We start from the raw sequence: 21,059 nt of genomic DNA, 5'->3' as shown, positions 1-21,059 counted from the left end.
TCTTCTTATATCTTGAAGCAAAGTAATCAAGAAGGACACACAATGAAACGAAAGCCATTAAGCCCTACCAGGCTGATATCCAAACCCACAGTCCTTCTGCCGCTATCACTTTTAGTAAAATGCAAGTAGAGTTCCATCTTGAAAATTAGAGATCGATTCCGGCAACTGCTGCATTAAAGGGCCAAATGATCATTTGGGGAATGGGCGAGAAAATTTTCAAAAAGCCAAGATAGAGGACACACTGTTCCCTATTCTCGGGGAGTTTGCTTAACAGTCCTCCGTCTCTTTGGAAGTAGTTTTGCTTTTTTGCTTCCAATCCAGCGACCAGGTCTGCTTCCTGAGGAGTGATCCTACCTTGTCAAAAGATGGAACCCAATACACTTCACCTCTTGGCTTAGACCATCCTCTCCTGGGCTCTTTGCCAGCGACCTGACAGGCTGCAGTCTTAAATCAAGCGTTTAGGCTGGAGAAAGGGCAGGCTCACGTTCCAGAGAAACATGGCAGCCAAGTTTTAGACACATCCCTGCTTCAGCTCAAGTTACTGCTGCAAAAAGCAGGATAAATCATTTTTAACAAAAATTAGAAAGCACCATGCTTTTGTTATAAAAGATTCAATTATAGCAATGGTTCGGTTTCAAAGAAACTCTGAATTTAGTACCAAACATTGAAGGCTTACACATAATACATTAAAAGTGAATCATCAAGAAAGATGTATAGCTCCTAATAGCCATGTAAAGATCCACAGAAGAGAAATAAAGTCACCTTGAAAAAAGTAAAGAGCTGTTCTCTTGAATTAATATGCTCAGTAAGGACAATACTGCAGATTTTACAGGGAAGGAGCCATGTTTGATGTCTATGCTGAAACCAACAGAGTGATACCATACAATCCTACAGAGAAGTAAATTCCTTGGTTTTTATGGTACTTTTGGACTCACGTGAGCAAGTATGAAGCTGCAACTTAACAATCTTGTGGCACTTTAAAGCAGGCTGCATATGGACCCCATATGCCAGTGGTTCTCAACTTGGGGTCCCCAGATGTTTTTGGCCTTCAATTCCCAAATATCATAAAAGCTTGTAAACTGGCTGGGATTTCTGGGAGTCGTAGGCCAGAAACATTTGGGGCTCCCAGGTTGAGAACCACTGCCATATCCATTTCTGTGGTCTTTGAAGCTCCCCACAAATCTCTTAGAGCACCCAAACACTCTACATTTTTTCCAAGACACCTTGGGAAGGCAATGTCTCCTGCAAATCCACAGAGAAATGCTTGAAAATATACCCAAAAAAACCCATCCATTTTGCATGCCAGAATCCCATACTATTCAAAATGCTTCCACTTTCCCCTTAAATTGCAACAGTAATGAAACACAAGGGTATTTGGTCTTATTGAGTCCCCTGAGTCCCCTTCGGGGTGAGAAGGGCGGTATATAAATGTCGCAAATAAATAAATAAATAAATATTGTAGAAGGAAATGGCCTGAGGCCCCACATATCGTCCAGTCCTGCTTTTAAAATATCAGAACACTGTTCTATTTCCTGAAATATTTTGCTAGGACTTTGCAACGTGACACAGCAACAATCCCACATTATAGATGGCAGGCAAAGTGTGCTTGCCACAAAAGGGCACTTCAAGACACCACTCCTATTCTCATGCGTTCCCTAAACATAATGAAAACAGAATTTTTAGTTTAAAATGCAACTGACTAAGAGCCAGCATGGGGCAGTGGGACCCTATGCACGTGCTCTCAGCCATGGAAACCCTATGCGAGACTCTGAGCAAATCCCTCTGAGCTTCAGAATAAGGCAATGACAAACCTGGTTTTAATATGTTTTGCCAAGAAGGTTGGCAGAATTAAGATACAGCTTGATGGCTCATAACAACAACAACAAGCAATTAGCAAGAGAAATATGTATGATTTGCACCTCTAGGTGAAGGAAATTCTACAAAGCTGGAAAAAGCTTTTGAAGAGCACCGCCAGGCAAGTGGCTTTGGGAGAGGAACTGGAAAACCAGCTACACTGCATTCCTTGGCAACCTATAAGCCTGTGTCAAGGGAAATGCATGTTCTGCTACCTTTGTAAAATCCCCAAGAGCGATCTTCTGGGAGGATGCTCAAAGCGGCACCAGTCCTTTCATCACTCCTGAAAAACCAAAACAAACCAAAGCAAGACACAGAATCATAGAATTGAAAGAGACCTTGTGAGCCATCCAGTCCAACCCATTTCTGCCAAGAAGCAGGAAAATCGCATTCAAAGCACCCCCGACAGATGGCCATCCAGCCTCTGTTTAAAAGCCTCTAAAGAAGGATCCTCCACCACACTCCGGGGCAGAGAGAGTTCCACTGCTGAACATCTCTCTCTCACAGTGGGGAAGTTCTTCCTCATGTTCATGTGGAATCTCCTTCCTTTCCTGTAGTTTGAAGGCCTTCTTCCATTGCATCCTAGTCTCCAAGGCATCAGAAAACAAGCTTGCTCCCTCCTCCCTATGACTTCCCCTCACATCTTGATCCATGGACATCATCATGTCTCCTCTTAGTCTTCTCTTCTGCAGGCTAAACATGCCCAGCTCTTTAAGCCACTCCTCATAGGATTTGTTCTCCATACCCTCGATCATTTTAGTCACCCTACTCTGGATCCTTTCCAGCTCGTTAACAGTGTGATTCCAGGTAAAGGGGTCTGACCAAGGCAGAATAGAGGGGTAGCATGACTTCCCTGTATTTAGACACTAGACTCCTATTTACGCAGGCCAACACTGCATTGTTAGGTCATGTTCATCTTCCTCCCCACGTGGACTCTAAGGTCCTTTTCACACCTACTGCCATCGAGCCAGGCGTCCCTCATTCCGTATCTTTGCATTTCATTTTCTCTGCCTAAGTGGAGTATCTTCCTGTTGTACAGACAGTCTTCCTAGGCTTTGAATAGTCCTTCTACAAGCTCTAGTGGACATTTTGGAGCAAAAAAGGGTGCTTTTCTGGTTCTTTTATACAAAGGAGAAGTGCCACCCGCCAAGGTCTATTGAGAACTAAAGCAGCCCCTACTCTCTTGACCGTTGACCACAACTGTTAATAATAATAATAATAACTTTATTTTTATACCCCGCCTCTATCTCCCCGAAGGGGACTCAGGGCGGCTTACATGGGGCCAAGCCCGAATAAAAACAGTAGAAGTATAAAACACAGCAATAGACAACAACTTGCACAATAAAAAAATAAAAAAATAAAAATAAAACATTAGCCAATAAAAAACAAGAACTAATAAAAACATGGATTAAAACTGAGAGATTGTAAAAGTAGACTGGGTAAAGTGCACCATATAAATATTGTAAACACAAGGTGACTGATAAAGTGTGGAAATTCTGGAAGTGCAAATTGGGATGGGAATAGACCCTGTGTCTATATCGAGTTGACAAAGGTAAAAGGTGCAAACCGGTACAAGAATGGTCACAGATTCAGATTGCTTCTGGATGAGCAATCTTTATCTAAAGGCTTGAGTAAAGAGCCAGGTTTTCAAGCTCTTTCTGAACTGTTCTAAAGAGATTTGAAAGTTGTACTTTATTTTTTTTAAAACGGCCTTGGGGGAATGAAATTTCTTCCCAAGCCCAAATGATACTTGGGAAACCAAAATATAGAAAGGCTTTGGCTGGAAGCTGTTTATTGTTTTTAAAATAAGTCTGACTGTTTTTCCTGCAAATGCCTGCAAGTTCTCACCATTCATTCAATTTGACAGTCAATTTGTGTCCCGACCATTCATGAGAGAAGCCCATCAAATATGGCTTGGCCTCCTGAACAAACCCTGATCGGTGTCCTATAGAGCACTTTTTGTGCCTTTCTGCATCAAGTCCCAGCCTGTCGTATTGTTTACCAACCCAGGAGGGTAGCATGAGGTGCTTGGAGGGTTTTCCTTGTGACTCCTCCAACCTCTCACTGAACTGGGACACTTCTCTGGCAAAAAGTGGGTCTTGACACAGCCCGGCTACAATCTGCCAAATCCAAAGCAGGGGTTGGGAAGCCCACAGCCTGAGAGGCAGCCAATGGAGGCATTTATATCCCAGGCGCGAGGCCCTTTCCATCTCAACAAAGCCCCTGCCAAGAGAGAGGAGCTGGGAACACGCAGGTCGAGGCGGAGGAGGGAGGCAAAGGACCAGCTCCAGCCACCTTTGACACATGCTTCCAGAGTCTCTCTTCCCTGCTAATTTGGGAAAATTAAACAAGCCCTTGTTGCTGGAAACAGGGCTGCAAAGGTAAATCGCAGCCCCAGTTATAATGCCTGAAGGCTTCCACTGCCAAGTTGACTGAGAAATCCAGAAACGACTTCAGGAAATATTTGGGAACAGACTGGGAAAAAGACACTCATCACTTGCATCTGAGGTTCTCATGAAGTCATTTAAAAAAAAACCTGACTGGCTGGGACTTTAATTTCTTTGAAGGAGAACATGAGGCGGAAGTTATGATCCTATTCTCAGTTCCTTATCTGTACCAAACTTCAAAAAGCAGCCTCCTCGTTTGGCTGAACAGAGCGTGGTTATATGGATTCCACATTAAGCAACTAATTTGTTACAAAGAGATCCTTCTTCATTCCCAACGGTCACCTGGGGCACATCAGGCATTTATGTGCATTTCCCAAAATGGCTGGATGGGTTGGAAAGAATTATTTATCGGCTTGGGAGGAGAGAGAGCCCAAACACATGAAATATGCAGCATGAGGGTTTTAAGTTCATGAATATCTGTGCTATTTTATTTAAACAGTCAAGTGAGAATTAACAGTTGCGTAGAACTATCTTTGAATCAGGGGCTTCCTTTTATTATTATGCTTTTTAAACGTTTTAATGTAATTTTAAATTAGTAATGTTTCAGTTAGTTTTCCTCCATTTATTGACTATCTTTTTTGCCATCCCTGTTCTTCAGTTGAGCTTCGCTTAGATCTCTGCTGTGAGCTGCTTTATTGGGACAAAGGGGGGGGGGGGGACGTCATTTTAAATAAACTATATTATTCAGCTAAATAGTAGTCCTAAAATTTGCACAAATGAAGACCCGGGACTAAGGAAGTTATTTCAGGATTTTCTTCCACTTCAAGTAGCAAGGGTGCCTCAGAGCTCATAATGAGTCAAAATATTTGCTTTCTGCACCAGAACTGGATTTTGAATTTTTAAAGTATTTCCATATTAGTTAACCATACACTGTACAGGGAAATCATACTGCCCTTGTGAAAGTATTTCTACATGAATACGATCAGAACCAATGCTAATATCTCTGCAAAATCTGCTCATGCACCTTGTTTGCACCACAGACTACATCAGGAAAAAGAAATGTGAATAACCAAGAGCAATGAGGTTTTAAGTCTAGCTTTGTGTCTCCTTATAGGAGTTTTGAGTCTCCTTGTGGAGAGAAAAAGCAAGATATAAATAAACATGATAAATAAATAAAATAAAAATAGTATCCAAAAAGGAATAGGTGCCAAATGTCAGGAGATTTGCATTACAAAAAGTTGCAAACTACATCTTGGCAGGACTGAATACTCAAAAAAAGATGGTATGACTACCAATATCCTTAATGTTATGCAACACAGAGAGCCATTGCTATTTTTAAAGCAAAGAGGCCGGGATACCTTTAGCAAAGAAAGATTTCACAAACTACAAGTCCCAGAGTTCCCAGCATGAAAGTTTCCAAAGAAGAATTCTATTGATTATGGGACTATTATGTTTTTATGCTCACAGCCAGCTTGCAATCTTAAGATAAGGACTGTGCAAATGAAGGCCAAGGGTACATTCCCGGCACATCCAGATACTATCTACACATCCAGATAGGGCTGGGAAAGGTTCCTGTGGAAAGCTGGAGAATTGTCACCGGTCATTGCAGATACCTGAATGAACCACAGGTTCAAGGCAAAGTAAGGCAAATTTAGCTATCATCTTCACGTGGCTATGGAGCTTTGCACATAACAAAGCTTATGAATCTGGTCCCTCAGGGTCAAAGTCAGTCATTTTTCTTGTTGGCAAAGTCAAGCACATTAATCCCTCCTTTGACACACTTGCAAAAAAAGGGGAACTTTCTAAACTCCAAATGCACTCTCAGGGCAGGCATATCTTCTGCCATTCATTCACTGGTGTCTGCAAAGTAAATAACTGCAACAAAAATTCAATCCTGGGCAGGCAGATTTGAATTACATGCTCTTCATTTCAACTGGGTTTAAGTCCCAAGTCATCATGACTAAGAGGAGGGTACAAGTCACAATATGCAGGACAGATGACCCACAGGGGAAGGATATAGTTTTGTGACCTACCTAAACTGGTATGTTTAAGAGGATAAGATTTCTAATTCTCTCCTCTGCTAAAAAAAGAGGCTGACAGAACAAACATAGGGCCAGGGCGAAAGTTTGCAGTCAAAACCACCATTACAAATAAAGGAAGAGGTTCATGAAATATAATCTACAGTAGCACCTAAAACAGATACAGAGATGAATGGAAATGTTTTTGCCTTCAACTCCCAGAAAATGGTTGGATTTCTGGGAGTGGTAGGCCAAAAGCATCTGGGGACCCCAGGCTGAGAACCACTGGTATAAAGCAATGCAAGTAATGTTGAATTTGATGAGTCTGCTTTGAGTAGAACCATCTAAAATACTGTGCACAAACCCACACAAGACTTAGCACCATATTTTTTTGAGCAGTCAATGTTTACAAAATTTGTGTTTGTCAAGAAGATGTGCCCTCCATTATTAACTCATTGCGGGGTAGGGGGATGAATAGCTCTGTCTAACCCAATAGGTTCCAGGACTTTAGCAAATCCTGTTCCTGGATTTAAATATGTTTTTGTCTTCCAGGCTATAGAGAAAAAGGCCATCCTTTTTTCAAAAATGCAATTCCTCAAAATATCAGCAAACAAACACAAAATACAAGAGGAGAATATATGGCACTGTGTGTTTACGGACTCCAAAAGAATTCTTGCATCTTGTTTGAATGATACTTCAAAGTCATTGGCGGGAAACAACACAACACATACATCTTGGCTGGCATCCCGTGAGTGGCAGAGGGAGCCCTCAATCCATCTTATGTCTCTGTCTGTCTTGTTTTGGTCACAGTGAACACTGTATTTCCTTCCTCTCTCCGCAACGACCCAGAACCCCTTCCCACAGACTTACCCTTGAGCTGCTGCAGCCCAAAGCCATTCTGTGACTGATAGAGAAGAGGAGCAGGGGGAGGTGTTCAGAAAAACACCTGTCAATGTGTTGTTGCCAGGCAGGAAAGGCTTCCAACATCTGCTGAGGAGTATCTGGACGACCACCACATATGAGGTTTCCTGCCTGGCTACAGGGGCATAGCCAGACACTTCTCCAACTCTCCCACCCTCCGTCCTCACCAGCCACAGAATGGCCATAGGGTGTTGTGGAAAACATTCAAAACTGGGGCCAGGGATGTTAAATGGCTGGCGGTAGCAGAGTTATGCAGCAAACACTGCTATGTGTAGCTGCTTCATGCAAGATCCCCGCCACTGGGGATTCGCACCACTGCTCCCACTAGAAGCAAAAACGACTCCACTGTGACTGCCATGTTTTGGACCTGTCATGAGTCAAAACTACTAATCAGAAAGGATTGGCATGCTTGACAAAGAAGAGGGCAATAGAAAAAGAGGGAGGTGGCTCTGCTGCTGGACTGTCTCCATCAAAGAAGTTGGGTAGGACAACTTCATGACTGGGGATCTTGTATGCTTCCCATGCCTAGGATTATCATGAGTTGACTTGAGGGCAAAGCACAAAAATATACTATCACTACTTTATTTGTAAAAAAAAACAAAAAACACACACACACACACACAGCATGTGACCATGAATCAGCTCATCTCCCACGACTATGACTTCCGCGAACCCACAATCTCACAGACCCACCATGCAGTCCCTTTCATCAGTCAGTCTCCCCTTCAAAGATGCATCTTGAGAGCTTAATGGTCTTGTCTCTGGGTCCTTCCTGACAACTTAGTGACCTCTTCCAAGAAAGCCTTTTCCTCTCTCTCTCCCTCCACCCAGCCCTCATTTGGGCCCCAAAGAGGTCAGGAGCCCCGTTTCAAACATTCCCTCCCTGCTCCACTCCATTTTGCGTGTGACGGGTTGCCCTTCAGTAGCCAAGAATTAGGGGAAGCCACCTCAGTAAGTCCCTAAATCTGAGGCTCAGCTGCCTCTGCTGATCCCTTCTTTATCACTAAGATCAGAGGCGTGAGGTAGAGGCAAAGAAGAGCAAACCTGCGTGAGAGCTCCTCTCGGAATCAGACACCCGCTGGCAAACCCCGGCCCCAAGGAGGACTGTTTGGAAATCCCACTCCCCAAGGAGACCCCCTCACCCTTCCCTTCCACCCAGAGGCTGAAACTGTATTAACATAGGCATCCCAGCTGGATTTATACAGCCGTACCTGCATTAATGAACTAGATATAGTCCTTTCTTTCACAGAAAATTTGGTACCAGAGGCAAAGATAATATAAAAAGAATCCCAATGCCTCAAAAGAACAGTTGACTATCCTTCAGCAAACCTTTATCCAAAACTAACAATATGCACATGTGAAATTAAATACCGTAAGTGAGGCAGGCTTATCTGCCTTTATTTTTCCTCTCCATTGTCCTGTTCGCACATGATCAGTAAGTGACTCTAGAGGCAGCTGCTGTATCCCTTGCCTGCTGCAAGCAGCATCAAAGAGTATAATCCTGTTGTTTCTCAGCTCACACTGCAACCCGACACTGAAAGTCTTGTATTTCTCCAGCTTTCCTTTATCATCCTCTGCTGTTAAAAATAGTTCCATCTACATAGAGGAGGTGTAGGTGGGATATAAAAGGCTTTGCCACAGGGTTTGTCAACTGAGGTATCCCTGTCCTGCGCCAAGCTACTGATGAATGCAAGAAATTTTATTTTCCCACAGTGCAAGCAAACCCAGACATTCTCGTTGTCAAGTGCTCTTTCTCACCACATGGACTGAAGGGACTGAAGTCATCCATTCCCTGCTGTCCTCCAGAATACGAGAGCAATGCACCAGGGTCTGGCTGAAATTCAACCCAAACTCAAAAATAGAAGCCCATGCAGCTGAGCAGATTCACTACAAGCCAAGTCAATCTCTGTTCTAGAATATATGCTTCAGTGTCTTAATACATGCTGACATTTTCTTTATAACAAAATCTTTCAGTGCCATCTGCATAAAGGCTTGGGGGAAACCCAGAAGAACCTGGAAAGAAATCAGTTTTGATGAACAAAATGACCAATTGGAGGTGTTGACAAACGTACTGCCCCAAACTAATTTCTAAATTATGTAATGTTATGTACAGTATTAGATCTCTACAATTCCTGGTTTGGATCTTCATTTTCACTTTATGACAATGACTGCAGTCTGGCTGCCTGATAGTTTGGGGAATTTGTTGTTAACTGACATCCAGCCGACTTCTCCGTGGAGGTCAAAATGGCTCAGCTGAGATTATCATACTTTGACCATATCCTGAGCAGACAGGGCTCCCTAAAATTCTGCTTTCTATGGTGGAAGGAAACAAGAAAAGAAGGAGATCACACTAAAGATGGAGAGGCTCAATCAAGAAAAATTTTGATTTTGCAAGACCTGTGCAGGGCTGTTGAGGACAAGGCAATTTGGAGGTCTTGAGTTCCTGGGGTCACCATAAGAAACTGAACTTGATGGCAGTTGATAGCAAACTTAAAGTATTTGAGGAGTTCAAACACCTGAAGTTGTCATTAATTGAACATCTTGGGTTTAAAGAAAAATCAGATCTGGTACCTCACATAGCAACCATTTTGGCCGCTCTTCTGCAGAATGGTCTTCTCCAAAGGCCAGGGATGATGGAATGATTTATAAAATGTAAGAACTTGAAACTGACAGGCAAGTTGTTATTTTGGTGATGGAGGGCAAATTAGTTTTCCCGTCATTATCAAAGAAACATCCTTGAATATGAAGGCTCTTAAAAGTGTAGTGTGTACTTAGAATCCCCTTCTCCCAAGCTTACTCCCAAGTAAGTCCATATAAGAAGCCTTTATTATTACTAAAATGCTTGATGGTTATTGCTGTCTTACTATTTCTCAGGGCTTGATAATTTAAGACACTCGTGACAAACGATTCTGACACGATTCTGATACGGAGGAGTCTTAGTGGTGCAAATGCCCCAGATCCTTTCAGGGGTCAGTCCTGGCTGGTCTTAGGCTTCCATCCAGGTCAATGTTCAATGGCAACCCCTCCACCTCCAGAAGAAACCTGAAGGAGCCTCAAAGCAACAGCTCCTCAAGCCAGGAGGAGGACTGTCCCCAGGTGCTGCCTATGACCTTTGCCTGCTTGGATTTCAATCTTCATGTTTTGCTGGTGCTTCTGTTTCTCCACTGAGGTAACTAGACCCTGGAAATCACCACAAATGAGCTCTTGAAGTGCTGGAGGAAACAAGGAGCTATCACTCCCAGAACAGAAGGTTACAGCCTATTATCGTAACCTAATGCTCTTCATTTGTTAGAGGTCAATGAAGACCTGGGGAAGAAACGCTCCTTAGATTACTGCTAAAGGAAAAACAGAACAAGAATCACCTCTATCTTAAAACAAGCAGGTGTTATACCAGAACAACATTTATCTTACTTAGAGGCACTGCGGTGCTACACAAAAGGATTGGGCTACCCAGTGTAAATACGATTCGACACCTGGGATGAGAAAACCACTGTCTGGGAAGAAAGGCCTGCTAAGCCTGGCAGAAGTTTGTTATCATCGGCGCTTGTTATCATCATAAAGTCCTGAAAAGGAGACTAAGCAGCATTAAATCAGCAGAGCCTGGACTTCAATGAGCCATGCCCGCCTCTTCTTCTCTCCCTTGATTGTGGTGCTTTTCTTGACTACCGCATCACTGGGTTGGCTGAGTAAAGAACTGGCTCATCGATTGTCTCGAGCTCAAATGCATTCTCTACCACCGCAAGACTTATGGATGTTAATATATTTTTTCCTCCATTTAATTACAATGCAGGTGGTGATTTCCAAATGGAACTGCAGCTGAAGTGCCTATGAGAATGCCTTCAAGTCCCCTTGAACTTAAGGTGGCCCCATATTCACCTTTTCAAGCCAGGAATACTCAGAACTGGTTTTGCCTTTGCCTGGAAAGAATTAATCTCGCTGACTTCCCATGATGCCGCCCCTCCCTCTCTCTATATAGCAATTACGCTAAGGAGAGAAAGAACATCACTCACGCCAAGGGGAGGGTTTCTTCATGAGCTCAATTTGCCACGCAATTACATCTTGAGTTTAATTTCTGAAGGCAACGAAATGGGGACAATTAACTGAATGCCAATTGGTTAGATTCTAGACCAGCATCTCAGCAAGAATCAGAAAATTAATTGAGGGAAACTCAGTGATTGGCCCTGGCTTGGTTTTGGTGAGATAGAAATACAGGGTATTTGAAAAAGAACTCCTTAGTTTTAATGTGTCATACATTAAAACTCGGGAGTTCTTTTTCAAACACCCTGTACATTGAGTAAATCTAGCTTGATCAAACGGTATCAATTTGGCCTCAGGGAAAATACTATCTTTCCAATTTGGAGGCATCTTTTATATTTGTTCACAGCCATTGCAAATTAAATGAGAGCACTGCTATAGGATGATTTGGTGGTGAAGTGCAAGTTAAAGAACGTATTTCATTATGGAGGTTGAGATTCAGAACTTAATTGGCTTGATTTGCTTCCATGAAATTTAAATAACTACCAGTAATCTTCGAATATATATTAGTCACCATTAACATTGTATACAGCGTTGTACCCAACAGCTCCATAGATGGATGTTGGTTTGGCCCTCTCCAAATATTCAAGAGGTTTCTACTGACCTCCTTAGGCCCACAATTACATTCTTATGAAGATTTTCGGCCTTTTCTGCATAGGCATGGCTTCACAGACATCATGCTCCATAACTGTTCACAATAAAGAATTACATAAAGCTCAGGCCAGGAAAAGAATGTGAGTAAACTCTAAAAAATCCTGAAGTAACTCTGTGTGACTGCCTGCAACAGGCAAGTTGTACAGCAGCTGCCTCCAGAATCCCTATGTCGGCCTCCATGAATAGCAAAGCAGAAGACGATGGAAGATAGATCTTCATCACCAATTACTCCTAGTATGCTTTTAGAAATCCAAGTTCTAGAAGCTGGGAAACCAGAACAGGAATCATAAATAAAGCAAAGGGTGGTGAAGGAGGAAAAATAATTCCTGGATGCATTTTGGTAGTAGTAGTCTCTAGGAAGCAAAATATGTTTTTCTTTACTTATGCAAGTCTTATCTGAACTGGTTGTTTCATTACACGTGAGCTTATTGTTAGTTCTGAATAAAGGGTTGGCTAAAACCTTTTAAACTGCTGCTCTTCTTCAAAGGAGAAAAAAATAATAGTACCCTGAATAATTATTGCCCACAGCAGCCCGTCACCTTTTAACATAGAGAGTCACACCTCCACATTTACTTGGGTTAAGACCCCTGTGAAACTGCAAAACTGCAAGTAAATTATTGCTCTTTCTTTAGTGAGAGGATACCTCTCTAGGGAACTCCTAGGTCTTCTAACATGACTCGATTTATTTATTTATTTACAGTATTTATATTCCACCCTTCTCACCCCGAAGGGGACTCAGGGCGGATTACAATGAACACATATATGGCAAACATTCAATGCCAACAGACAAACCACATACATTAGACAAACTCAGAGGCATTTTTAACATTTTTCCGGCTTCACGATTCCGGCCACAGGGGGAGTTGTTGCTTCACCGTCCAGTAGTGGATGTACTTCTGCATTCCTTCCTCGTGTTTTGCTGGCAGTTTTATGGTGTTGTAAATTAGCCTCCCGCATAAAGCGTCCCTAAATTTCCCTAATTGACAGGTGCAACTGTCTTTCGGGGCTGCATAGGTCAACAGCAAGCCGGGGCTATTAATGGTCAGAGGCTTAACCCGACCCGGGCTTCGAACTCATGACCTCTCGGTCAGTAGTGATTTATAGCAGCTGGTTACTAGCCAGCTGCGCCACAGCCCGGCCCCTCTATGGTTGGCGTCCCCTGGAAGCTAATCACAGAATCACATTGGAAATCCTAGAGATCCTCAGAGAAGTGCTCTATCTAGAAATCTCTAGGTCCTCTAGACTTTGAGATTCCTAAAGAAAACTAATCTCTGAATAATTCAAATCTTCAAAGTTAAAACCACAAATATGGAGGGTCATCTATACTTTATCAATGCAGAAAGAGCATGAAAAGCTTCGAGGAGTGCTTTCATTGTATACTATAGCATGGCAGAGGGCTAGCAAAAACAGCCTTTGCAGTCCTCTCCTTCCATTTATGTATTCTTACCACGGAATCTGTGTTTCATTCCATAGGCCCAGCTGAAAGTAATATTCCACAAATTAATTTCTGTTTTTTTACTGACAAAGCTTGCTGGCCAGTCAGAAGCTGGGCTGGGTGTTATTGTGTAAGCAATATGGAGAGAACTGAGATGGGCAAAGCAGAGATGCTCCAGAGGAGGAGAGAAAGCCCTGGAGTTCCACATTCCCACGACTGACCCTTCCAATGACTTGATCTTGCCTCCTTCACAATCTTGGCAGGAGATACTTCCTTCCACCTCCCTTCCGGCATTCGCACCCTGCACTGAGGTCCCCGATGTTAAGGCCAGCCCTTAATCCTTCCGGCTGCAGCTTCATTCTCCACGGTTCAGCAGCTCAGCAGAGTTTTGTTGTAACAAAGAGCTGGAGCTCTGCACATTTCTCAGATTGGTCACCAAGATGAGATCACCCTTAACGGCCAAGGCATCAAAAAGCTTTTTATTAGGAGCTGCTCCAGCAACGCCTCGCTTTTTTTTTTTCCCTCGGGAAGCTGACTCCATTTTCTAACAGTAGAAGGCAACATGATGGAAGGTAGGGAGGGAGAAATGCTAAAGAACTAGGCCCCTGTCCCAAAAGAGAGGATGTTCTCAATGCCCTCACCTCTTCCTTTTCACCTCTCAGACAAAACTCCTCAAAACAATCACTTCTTAAAAACTTTGGAAAATTAATTTTCAAAAGTAATTCATTCAGTTACTTGTGACAGTGTTTAAAGGGTAACCCCTTGCTGATACATATCCCAATGTCAAAAAAGTAACTTGTTATATGATGTGTTCCTCTGTTCATTTATTTTTATTATATTATTATGATGATTATGTTTATTTATACCACACTTTTTCTCTCCGCAAGGAGACTCAAAGCAGCCTTATGTTCCATATCTTTTGGAAAGAAAGAACACTAGGATTAACAATCCCATCCTGCGGATAAAATATAGTGGGAATGATTTATGACAAGAGGGGTGAGAATCAGGAAATGGAGTTAGAGCTGCAAATCCCACCAGCCTCCTAAACAATAGAACTAATGGCAAAGAATGCTGGGAATTGTAGTCCAACAACATCAAGAAGGGCTCCCTTAATCCCTACCTCTGTACTAGATGCAAGCAGATGGCATTTTAAGCCAAGCAGCACAAACACAAAAGTGCCATTTGTCTTAAAGACTTAACCCCCAAGTCAGGTAACTTCTTTTGCTTTACAGAATTTGGTGAGCCTCCTGCATTGCGCTCCCCTGACTCAGCAGAGTGTTGTTTTATTGCAGGCCAAGTTCAAATCTCACCCACCCTGTTATTACCAAGCTGCCTTCCCAGGGAGCCAGCATGGCTGACAGAGAAAGAATAAAACCCAAGCAGACCCCAGTTCAAGAACAAACCCCAGCCCCTCACTAAACAAAACAAATACAGAATGGGCTCATCCTTAGTTATGCTTCCCTCCTTGTAATCACTGCTGAATTTTTACCACTGAAACACCTAGAGAAGAGAAGCACCAGGAAAAAAATCCCTTGGACTGGCGTAACGAATGGGATGGAACAGCTGCCACATTCATCACACCTGTGCTATTTGACACAATCAGCCAAAAATACCAGTCCCCAAGGTATAAAATGGAAGGATATCGTGGTGAAGCCATCTGCTCTCCCTGCTTATACACTACGGAGATTAACAATGGGAAGCTCATTTCACGTTTATTTGGGAGTTTCTCATCCTCCAGAGCTGGTTCACTCTCCTCATAAAAGGAGTAAGAGTTGAGACTTCAGAAGCTGCTAACTTGACAGAAAGTGGTTTTCATCCTGGAATGTTTATTTTCAGCAAACAACCACAAGGAAAAGGGCACCAACACACACAGCCCCTTCCCCTAAGAAAATGTTTCCCTAGCCAAACGTAATGTAGGAGAAACTGAATCTGAAATCCACAGAGGCCTTTCTGTACTTTACATTGGAAAGAGAAATGCCCATTTTTTGCTATTCTATGCATACAGGCCCTATAAACCTTTCAACATGTGGACATTAACTCCGGATGAACACTCTTTGCACAAGTGGCCACCTTTTGTGAACATCTATGCCTCTGTATTACTGATTTTTCAGATGACATAACTCTACTTAACAAAGTTTCCCCTTTTCCACTCTTTTCCTTCAATACATCATCTGCACAGAATTACGCACCCTTGCTCAGTTTACTCATAGATCTCATATGATTTCACCAATGTCTCTTCTTTTTTAAAAATAATGAATCATGAAAAGTTTTTAAAATTATTATTTACGAAGTGGCAGATTCTTCAGTCAATCATCGCTAGAGTGTGCCTTCAAACCATTTCCACTTTGGGTCTCCTAGCGGAGAAAAAAAGCGGGGTAAAAATAAACATAATACTGTAATCATAATTTCTGGTGCACAGCAATCCTAAAATGACTCTATCATGGGATTTGTTCAAAGGAGGTTTGCCACCACTGCCATCCTCTGAGGTTGAGAAAGTGTGACTTCTCCAAGGTCACTCAGTGAATCTTCACAGCTGAGTAAGGATTTGAAGCCTGGCCTCCAGGGCCCTGGTCCAAAGCTCAAATCTCTATGCCATGCGGACTGTCAGTCATCCTGTCTAGCTGTAAAGAGAGAAGTTCTCCTTCAGATCAAACCAGGCTTTCAAGTGTCAGAAAAACAAACTAAGCATGAAATCCGAATGTCAGCATACACAAGAAACTAGAATCTGGCAGATAAATGTTGCTGGATTATTTCCATGACAGGATACCAACAAGTTCATCCTAGTACACTGTCACATGTTGACATAATCATGGCATAAATGAACTAATCTGATGTAATCAGGACCTAACATGTGCCACATATTATTACAAACATCAGTTCTCACTGGGGGAAGAAGAGAAGAGAGATAAAGCAGCAATGTGTTTTAAAAAGTGATTTCATTTAGATAGCCACTCTTCATATATCACACAACTTGATTCTGACAAAAGCTAGAAAAATAAAGCCAGGCTTTGAAGCAGGAATTGATCGTCACTGTTCAGGTGTGGACAGACTTGTACCATTTTAATGGAATTATTAACTGTTTAAAATGGAATACCAATTTTTGAATGTAGGTAATGATCTCTATGAATGCCAAGAGAGGCATTCGTTCATTTTTCTGAGGCTGACATCATTGGTTACACAGAGATTTTGTGATGGGAGGTAGTGGTAACTATTATTTTTAAACGAGAGTCAAGAGACAGATATAGTCATTTTTCAACAAAGTAAGTTTAAATAATGCATTCAATGTGCTTTTAAATTCTGGGTTTGGAAATCACTGACTTGTATTTGCTCCTATTCCTTAACAACTATGGCTCCTAAGGTTGGATCTCTAAACATATCTTCCTCCAAATGGAAGAGCATTATTTCTGAGATGTGACTCTTTGAGTCCCCTTTGGGAGAGATAAAGTGGGGTATAAATAAATATAACAATGATGATGATGATGATATTTTGCTTCTGAGCATCACGGTCAAGATAATGCCTTTTAATCTTCAAGCCACACTAAGGAATTTCAGCTTCCAAAATGATGTCATATCACTTCCAGCTGAGATTTTGGATTATTTTCTTCTTTTGTTTGGGGGGGGGGGTGCAGGATTAGGGGAAAACTTCCATTTATAGCCACTTGGCCCATTTGGGGTCAATAAACTACCTGAAAAATTCCTTCCCACACAAATATTTGTTTTTGTATTCTTTTGGTGGAATTGGCCTTTTTTGTTTGTTCATTTTTTGGTGGGTATTCTTCCGGTTGTGACAAAAGCCCCTCCCACCCCAATCTACTAATCCAAACAGTGAATACATCTCACATAACATATTTCATTTTACATAATCTCAATGACAGTTGCTACTCCTTGGGATTCCAAATAAATCTTTTATTTACAGACCATTTGGGGTTCTTTCTAGCCATGCCTTCTTGCTTGAGAACCACATTTTTACTAAGCTCACAAATTAAGGAATAGATTGAACCTGATTTCATGGAGTGCCGCTCCTTTGCTGTAAATACAAAGCAAGAATAAATTAACGAGCTGGGCTCTTCCTTCTGGGAGCTCAGAAATCAGGAAGGACTTGGGAAGGCATGAACCCACAGCAAAGAAATCTGTAGAGTTCTTTCTTAGTCACCAGACCAGAGTTGTTGGTGAAGACATAGTCCTGCTGCCGAGAGAGATGACAGTAACCTGCTTTTCACCTCCAGGGTTTCCTGTCCACATCTGCAGGACTTCACATAACCACCTTCAGAGGAACAAGTGAGAAATGATGTCTGGGCCTACGTGACACTGGGAAATTCAACGGGCAGCAGTGTGCCACTCAAAGCCAAGCCTTTATTTTGCCCAAGTCAGGAAGGACCAATATCAATTGCAGAGGGTGATGTAAGAATTCCAGCAATGGACAACTGTGGGAGAGTGAGCCCACAGACAGCAAGTTCCAGCATAATCCCCTTGTAGACAGAGGCCGGCGCTGGGCATCTAGGGTGTCGCACATGACTGCCCAACGCCCTGCTGCCGGGGAAGGAAGGGCAACCCGGACGGCATCCAATCAGGGTCGCAGGATCCACACCAGCAGCCCTTCAATAAGACCCTCGATGCCAGTTTATTAAGCCTTTCTGGTGCAGGGCAGACGCATGGAAGAAAACCACTCCTCCCCTGTGTGTCCTCTACAGCTTCCCCAAGGATCTCACGTTTTGTTTTGTTTTATTCTGCCTCATCAACTCACAAACACAAGAGGGCAGCCTGTAAATGCCACTCATCTGAAAGCAAGCAAAAAAGAGGAGAGAAAAAGTACTCACATCTCAGTGGTGAAATCTGAAGCAACTCCAGGAAGAGCCTGTTGGAAGAAAAAAAGGTGCGTGAGTTGTGCAGGGTGAGCAAATATATTGCACCAAGATGATCCTCTGTCTTCTGTCAGGATCAGCAGAGAAGTGTGCTTCTGGGTCCGGAGGATCCCAGCGGACACAATGTCATCCTAATATTCAGAGCTCAGTTAAATCCAGAATTGCCAGCAAGCATTCAAAGCGTACTTGCAAACCGGGATGGACCCGGTTTGCACGAGCCTAGTTTTTACTGTCCTGTAACGATGCATTCGATGCTCCAATCCTTCCCTAGGGGCCTGTACATTTGGTGGAAAGCTACTACACATCTGGATAATACCACACACCCCTCCAACGTTCAGCATGTAGAATCACCAGTTTAAGAGCCCTCAAGCCAGTGATGCTGGACAAAGGAACATCTGTCCAAGGCCCCTCTGGACCACCGCCAGGAGAGAGGGTTGGATAGATGGATAGATGGATGGAGCAATGACTCAATGGACACAACAGAAGGCAGACTCACATGTTTACACATCTGCGCACTGGACCTTTCTCCAGTAAACACAGGCCTCCTTTGCAAAATTCTAAGCACACTTAAATAGAATTCTGTAGTACAGTTGGGCTGATACGGAGAGGGGGGGTTATAATTAATCTGTTAACGAGCATGGAGCTAAGCAGATTTTAATGAGCATTTCATACATCTATTAAACACTTGAGTTTTTATTCATATATCTATCAGCAATTCTTCATAAATTAGGTCAGTATTTTAATTTTAGTTTGGTTCATCATTTCCTTCATTGTAGAAGATGCATTGTGAACATCCTCAAAACAACCCTGTAAATTAGGCTTAATAGAGATGGGTCATATTGCACCCAAAAACCCAGCAACTCAAGTTGAAAGAAGCAGAACCCTGACCTTCTGCACTCAAAACCAAGGCTCTTATCCAGCCTATCATAGAGTTAAATTAGTCTTCTTTTCTCTTATCATCTCAAAGGAACCGCCTCTTTCCTTCTGGGTTTAGGCGTTGAGTTGCGTACAAACTAGCATTGTAAAGGCTTACAAAAGAAGGTTAACCAACGACATTCCACAGCGCTTGCAGAAAGAAAACCCTACACATTTTTTCCAAATAGAGAGAGACTGGAAATCTGCAGCAACGATGACCTAATGCCAGACCATGGGTCCATTTGAACTGACAAGCCAAATGCCTAGTGTTCTGTTGACATGGCACAATTCAAGCGCACACGTGAATGGGCTCGTTTGTTACTTCTCTCAACCCAGAGTTTTCACCCAGTGCACACACAAGCCCCACACAAACCCTATTTCGGAGAAAAGGAATCTAAATGAAAAAGGCAGAGCTCACTCCATGAACCCTCACTTGAGAGGTCACCGCAGAGCAATTGTGGGTTCGTCCTTAAGCAGCAAATTCCCGAGTTTGAAATTAAGTTGGAGGGAAAAGCAAGTAAGCCAGCATTTACGAATGCTCTTAGTGCAGATATCAAATCTGGCAAATCCCGTCATTCATCAATTACACCAATGCAAGCTACTAAAAGGGTTACTCTGGGACACGGCCTGTAATCCCCGGGCCTGACACATGACCCCGCTGCGCCTGATCCCAAAGAGCAACAAAACTGCCCTTTACACAAGAGGATGAGTGGCAATCCAGCCATTTGTCCCTGACAAGCAAGAACTAAAAACCAATCAGAGAAGCAATTTGCTCTACCAACAGGCCTTTCAAAAAACGTGAGCCTTTAAACAAGCCAACTCATCACTCCAGATCGCTTTGCGCTTGCTTTGTTGTTGTCCGGGTTTCTCTCAGCACAGTCAAGGAGAACTAGCCCAACTGGATGGGACCAAACCCCTTCCTAGTCCTGCCTCCCATTTCCAAAAAGGATGAGCATGGCTTTCTTTGGCACGAAAGGCAACACCCTGCTCTCTGTCCCAACCACTTGCTCATCAAGAGGTGCAATGCTTCGGTGAATGGACTTTCCTTTCCCTTCAGCAAGCTACCACCCTAAATCAAGAAGCAAAGAATTTGGGGGGGGGGGGGGAGCCTTCCTAAGGAAAGACTATGGGGAGGAGGTTCCACCAAGACACCTGTGCAGTTGAACCCCCTCAGGAACTATCTGTCAAAAACATCCATGTTTAATAACCACCCTTGCATTCACTCTCATATATTTACCGCTTTCCTGGACTTCTAAATCAGGGGTCCTCAAACTTTTTAAGCCGAGAGCCGGTCCACAATCCTTCAGACTGTTGAAGGGCCGAATTATCATTTGAAAAAAAAAAGAACAAATTCCCATGCACGCTGCACATGTCTTATTTGTAGTGCAAAACAACAACAACAATGAAAGAACAATACAATATTTAAAAATAAAAACAAATTTAATGAACATAAACCTATGAGAATTTCAATAGGAAGTGTGGGCCTGCTTCTGGCCAATGAGAGTCAAGTTAATTAGGATTGTTGCTGTTGTGTGCCTTCAAGTCATTTCAGACTTTGGATGAGCCTAAGTCTAAAACTGAAGGCAGGGGCCAGATAAATGACTTTGGAGGGCCACATCCAGCCCACAGGCCTTAGTTTGGAGATTCCTGTTCTAAATATTACATCTTAAACAATTTTACAATATTTCATTCATTGTGTTGTCACTGTCATGCTAGTTTCATTGTTAACTGCTCTACTTGGCAAATACTAAGCTTCAAAATGGTGGCATCATCATCGTTATTCACTGTATTTTGTGTTTTTACTGTTTTGTAAAAATATCCATGCAATGGCACAAAAATCCTAATGACCTAGCAGTCCTGGGTCCCCAACCCTACCTTAAAAATAGTCCTGAGATCCCTGCCCATGACACAAAGAAGGGAAACCCTTCTGCAGCTGAACATGAAAGTAGAAAGCATCTTTGAAAAAGGTTCAGGAGAC

At 42.7% G+C, this 21,059-nt stretch overlaps 1 protein-coding gene across 17 annotated transcripts in view; it reads right to left on the bottom strand.

The window, feature by feature from the left end:
- The window catches only part of LOC100556014 (serine/arginine repetitive matrix protein 2), a 170,187-nt gene that overhangs the window by 126,488 nt on the left and 22,640 nt on the right, over positions 1 to 21,059 (bottom strand). For 16 of the 17 annotated variants that reach the window (XM_062984494.1, XM_062984507.1, XM_062984503.1 and 13 more), the window contains exon 2: positions 18,122 to 18,159. The gene's annotated coding sequence lies outside the window, so the exon portion shown is untranslated. Of the gene's footprint in view, positions 1 to 15,591; positions 15,659 to 18,121; positions 18,160 to 21,059 lie in introns of all 17 variants that reach the window. The other variant, XM_062984495.1, reaches the window with a different exon arrangement.

This window comes from Anolis carolinensis, chromosome 6 (genome assembly GCF_035594765.1).
Source record: "Anolis carolinensis isolate JA03-04 chromosome 6, rAnoCar3.1.pri, whole genome shotgun sequence".
Lineage (NCBI taxonomy): Eukaryota > Metazoa > Chordata > Lepidosauria > Squamata > Dactyloidae > Anolis > Anolis carolinensis.
Note: the sequence above shows the minus strand (reverse complement) of the source record. Positions and strands in the feature narration are given on the sequence as shown.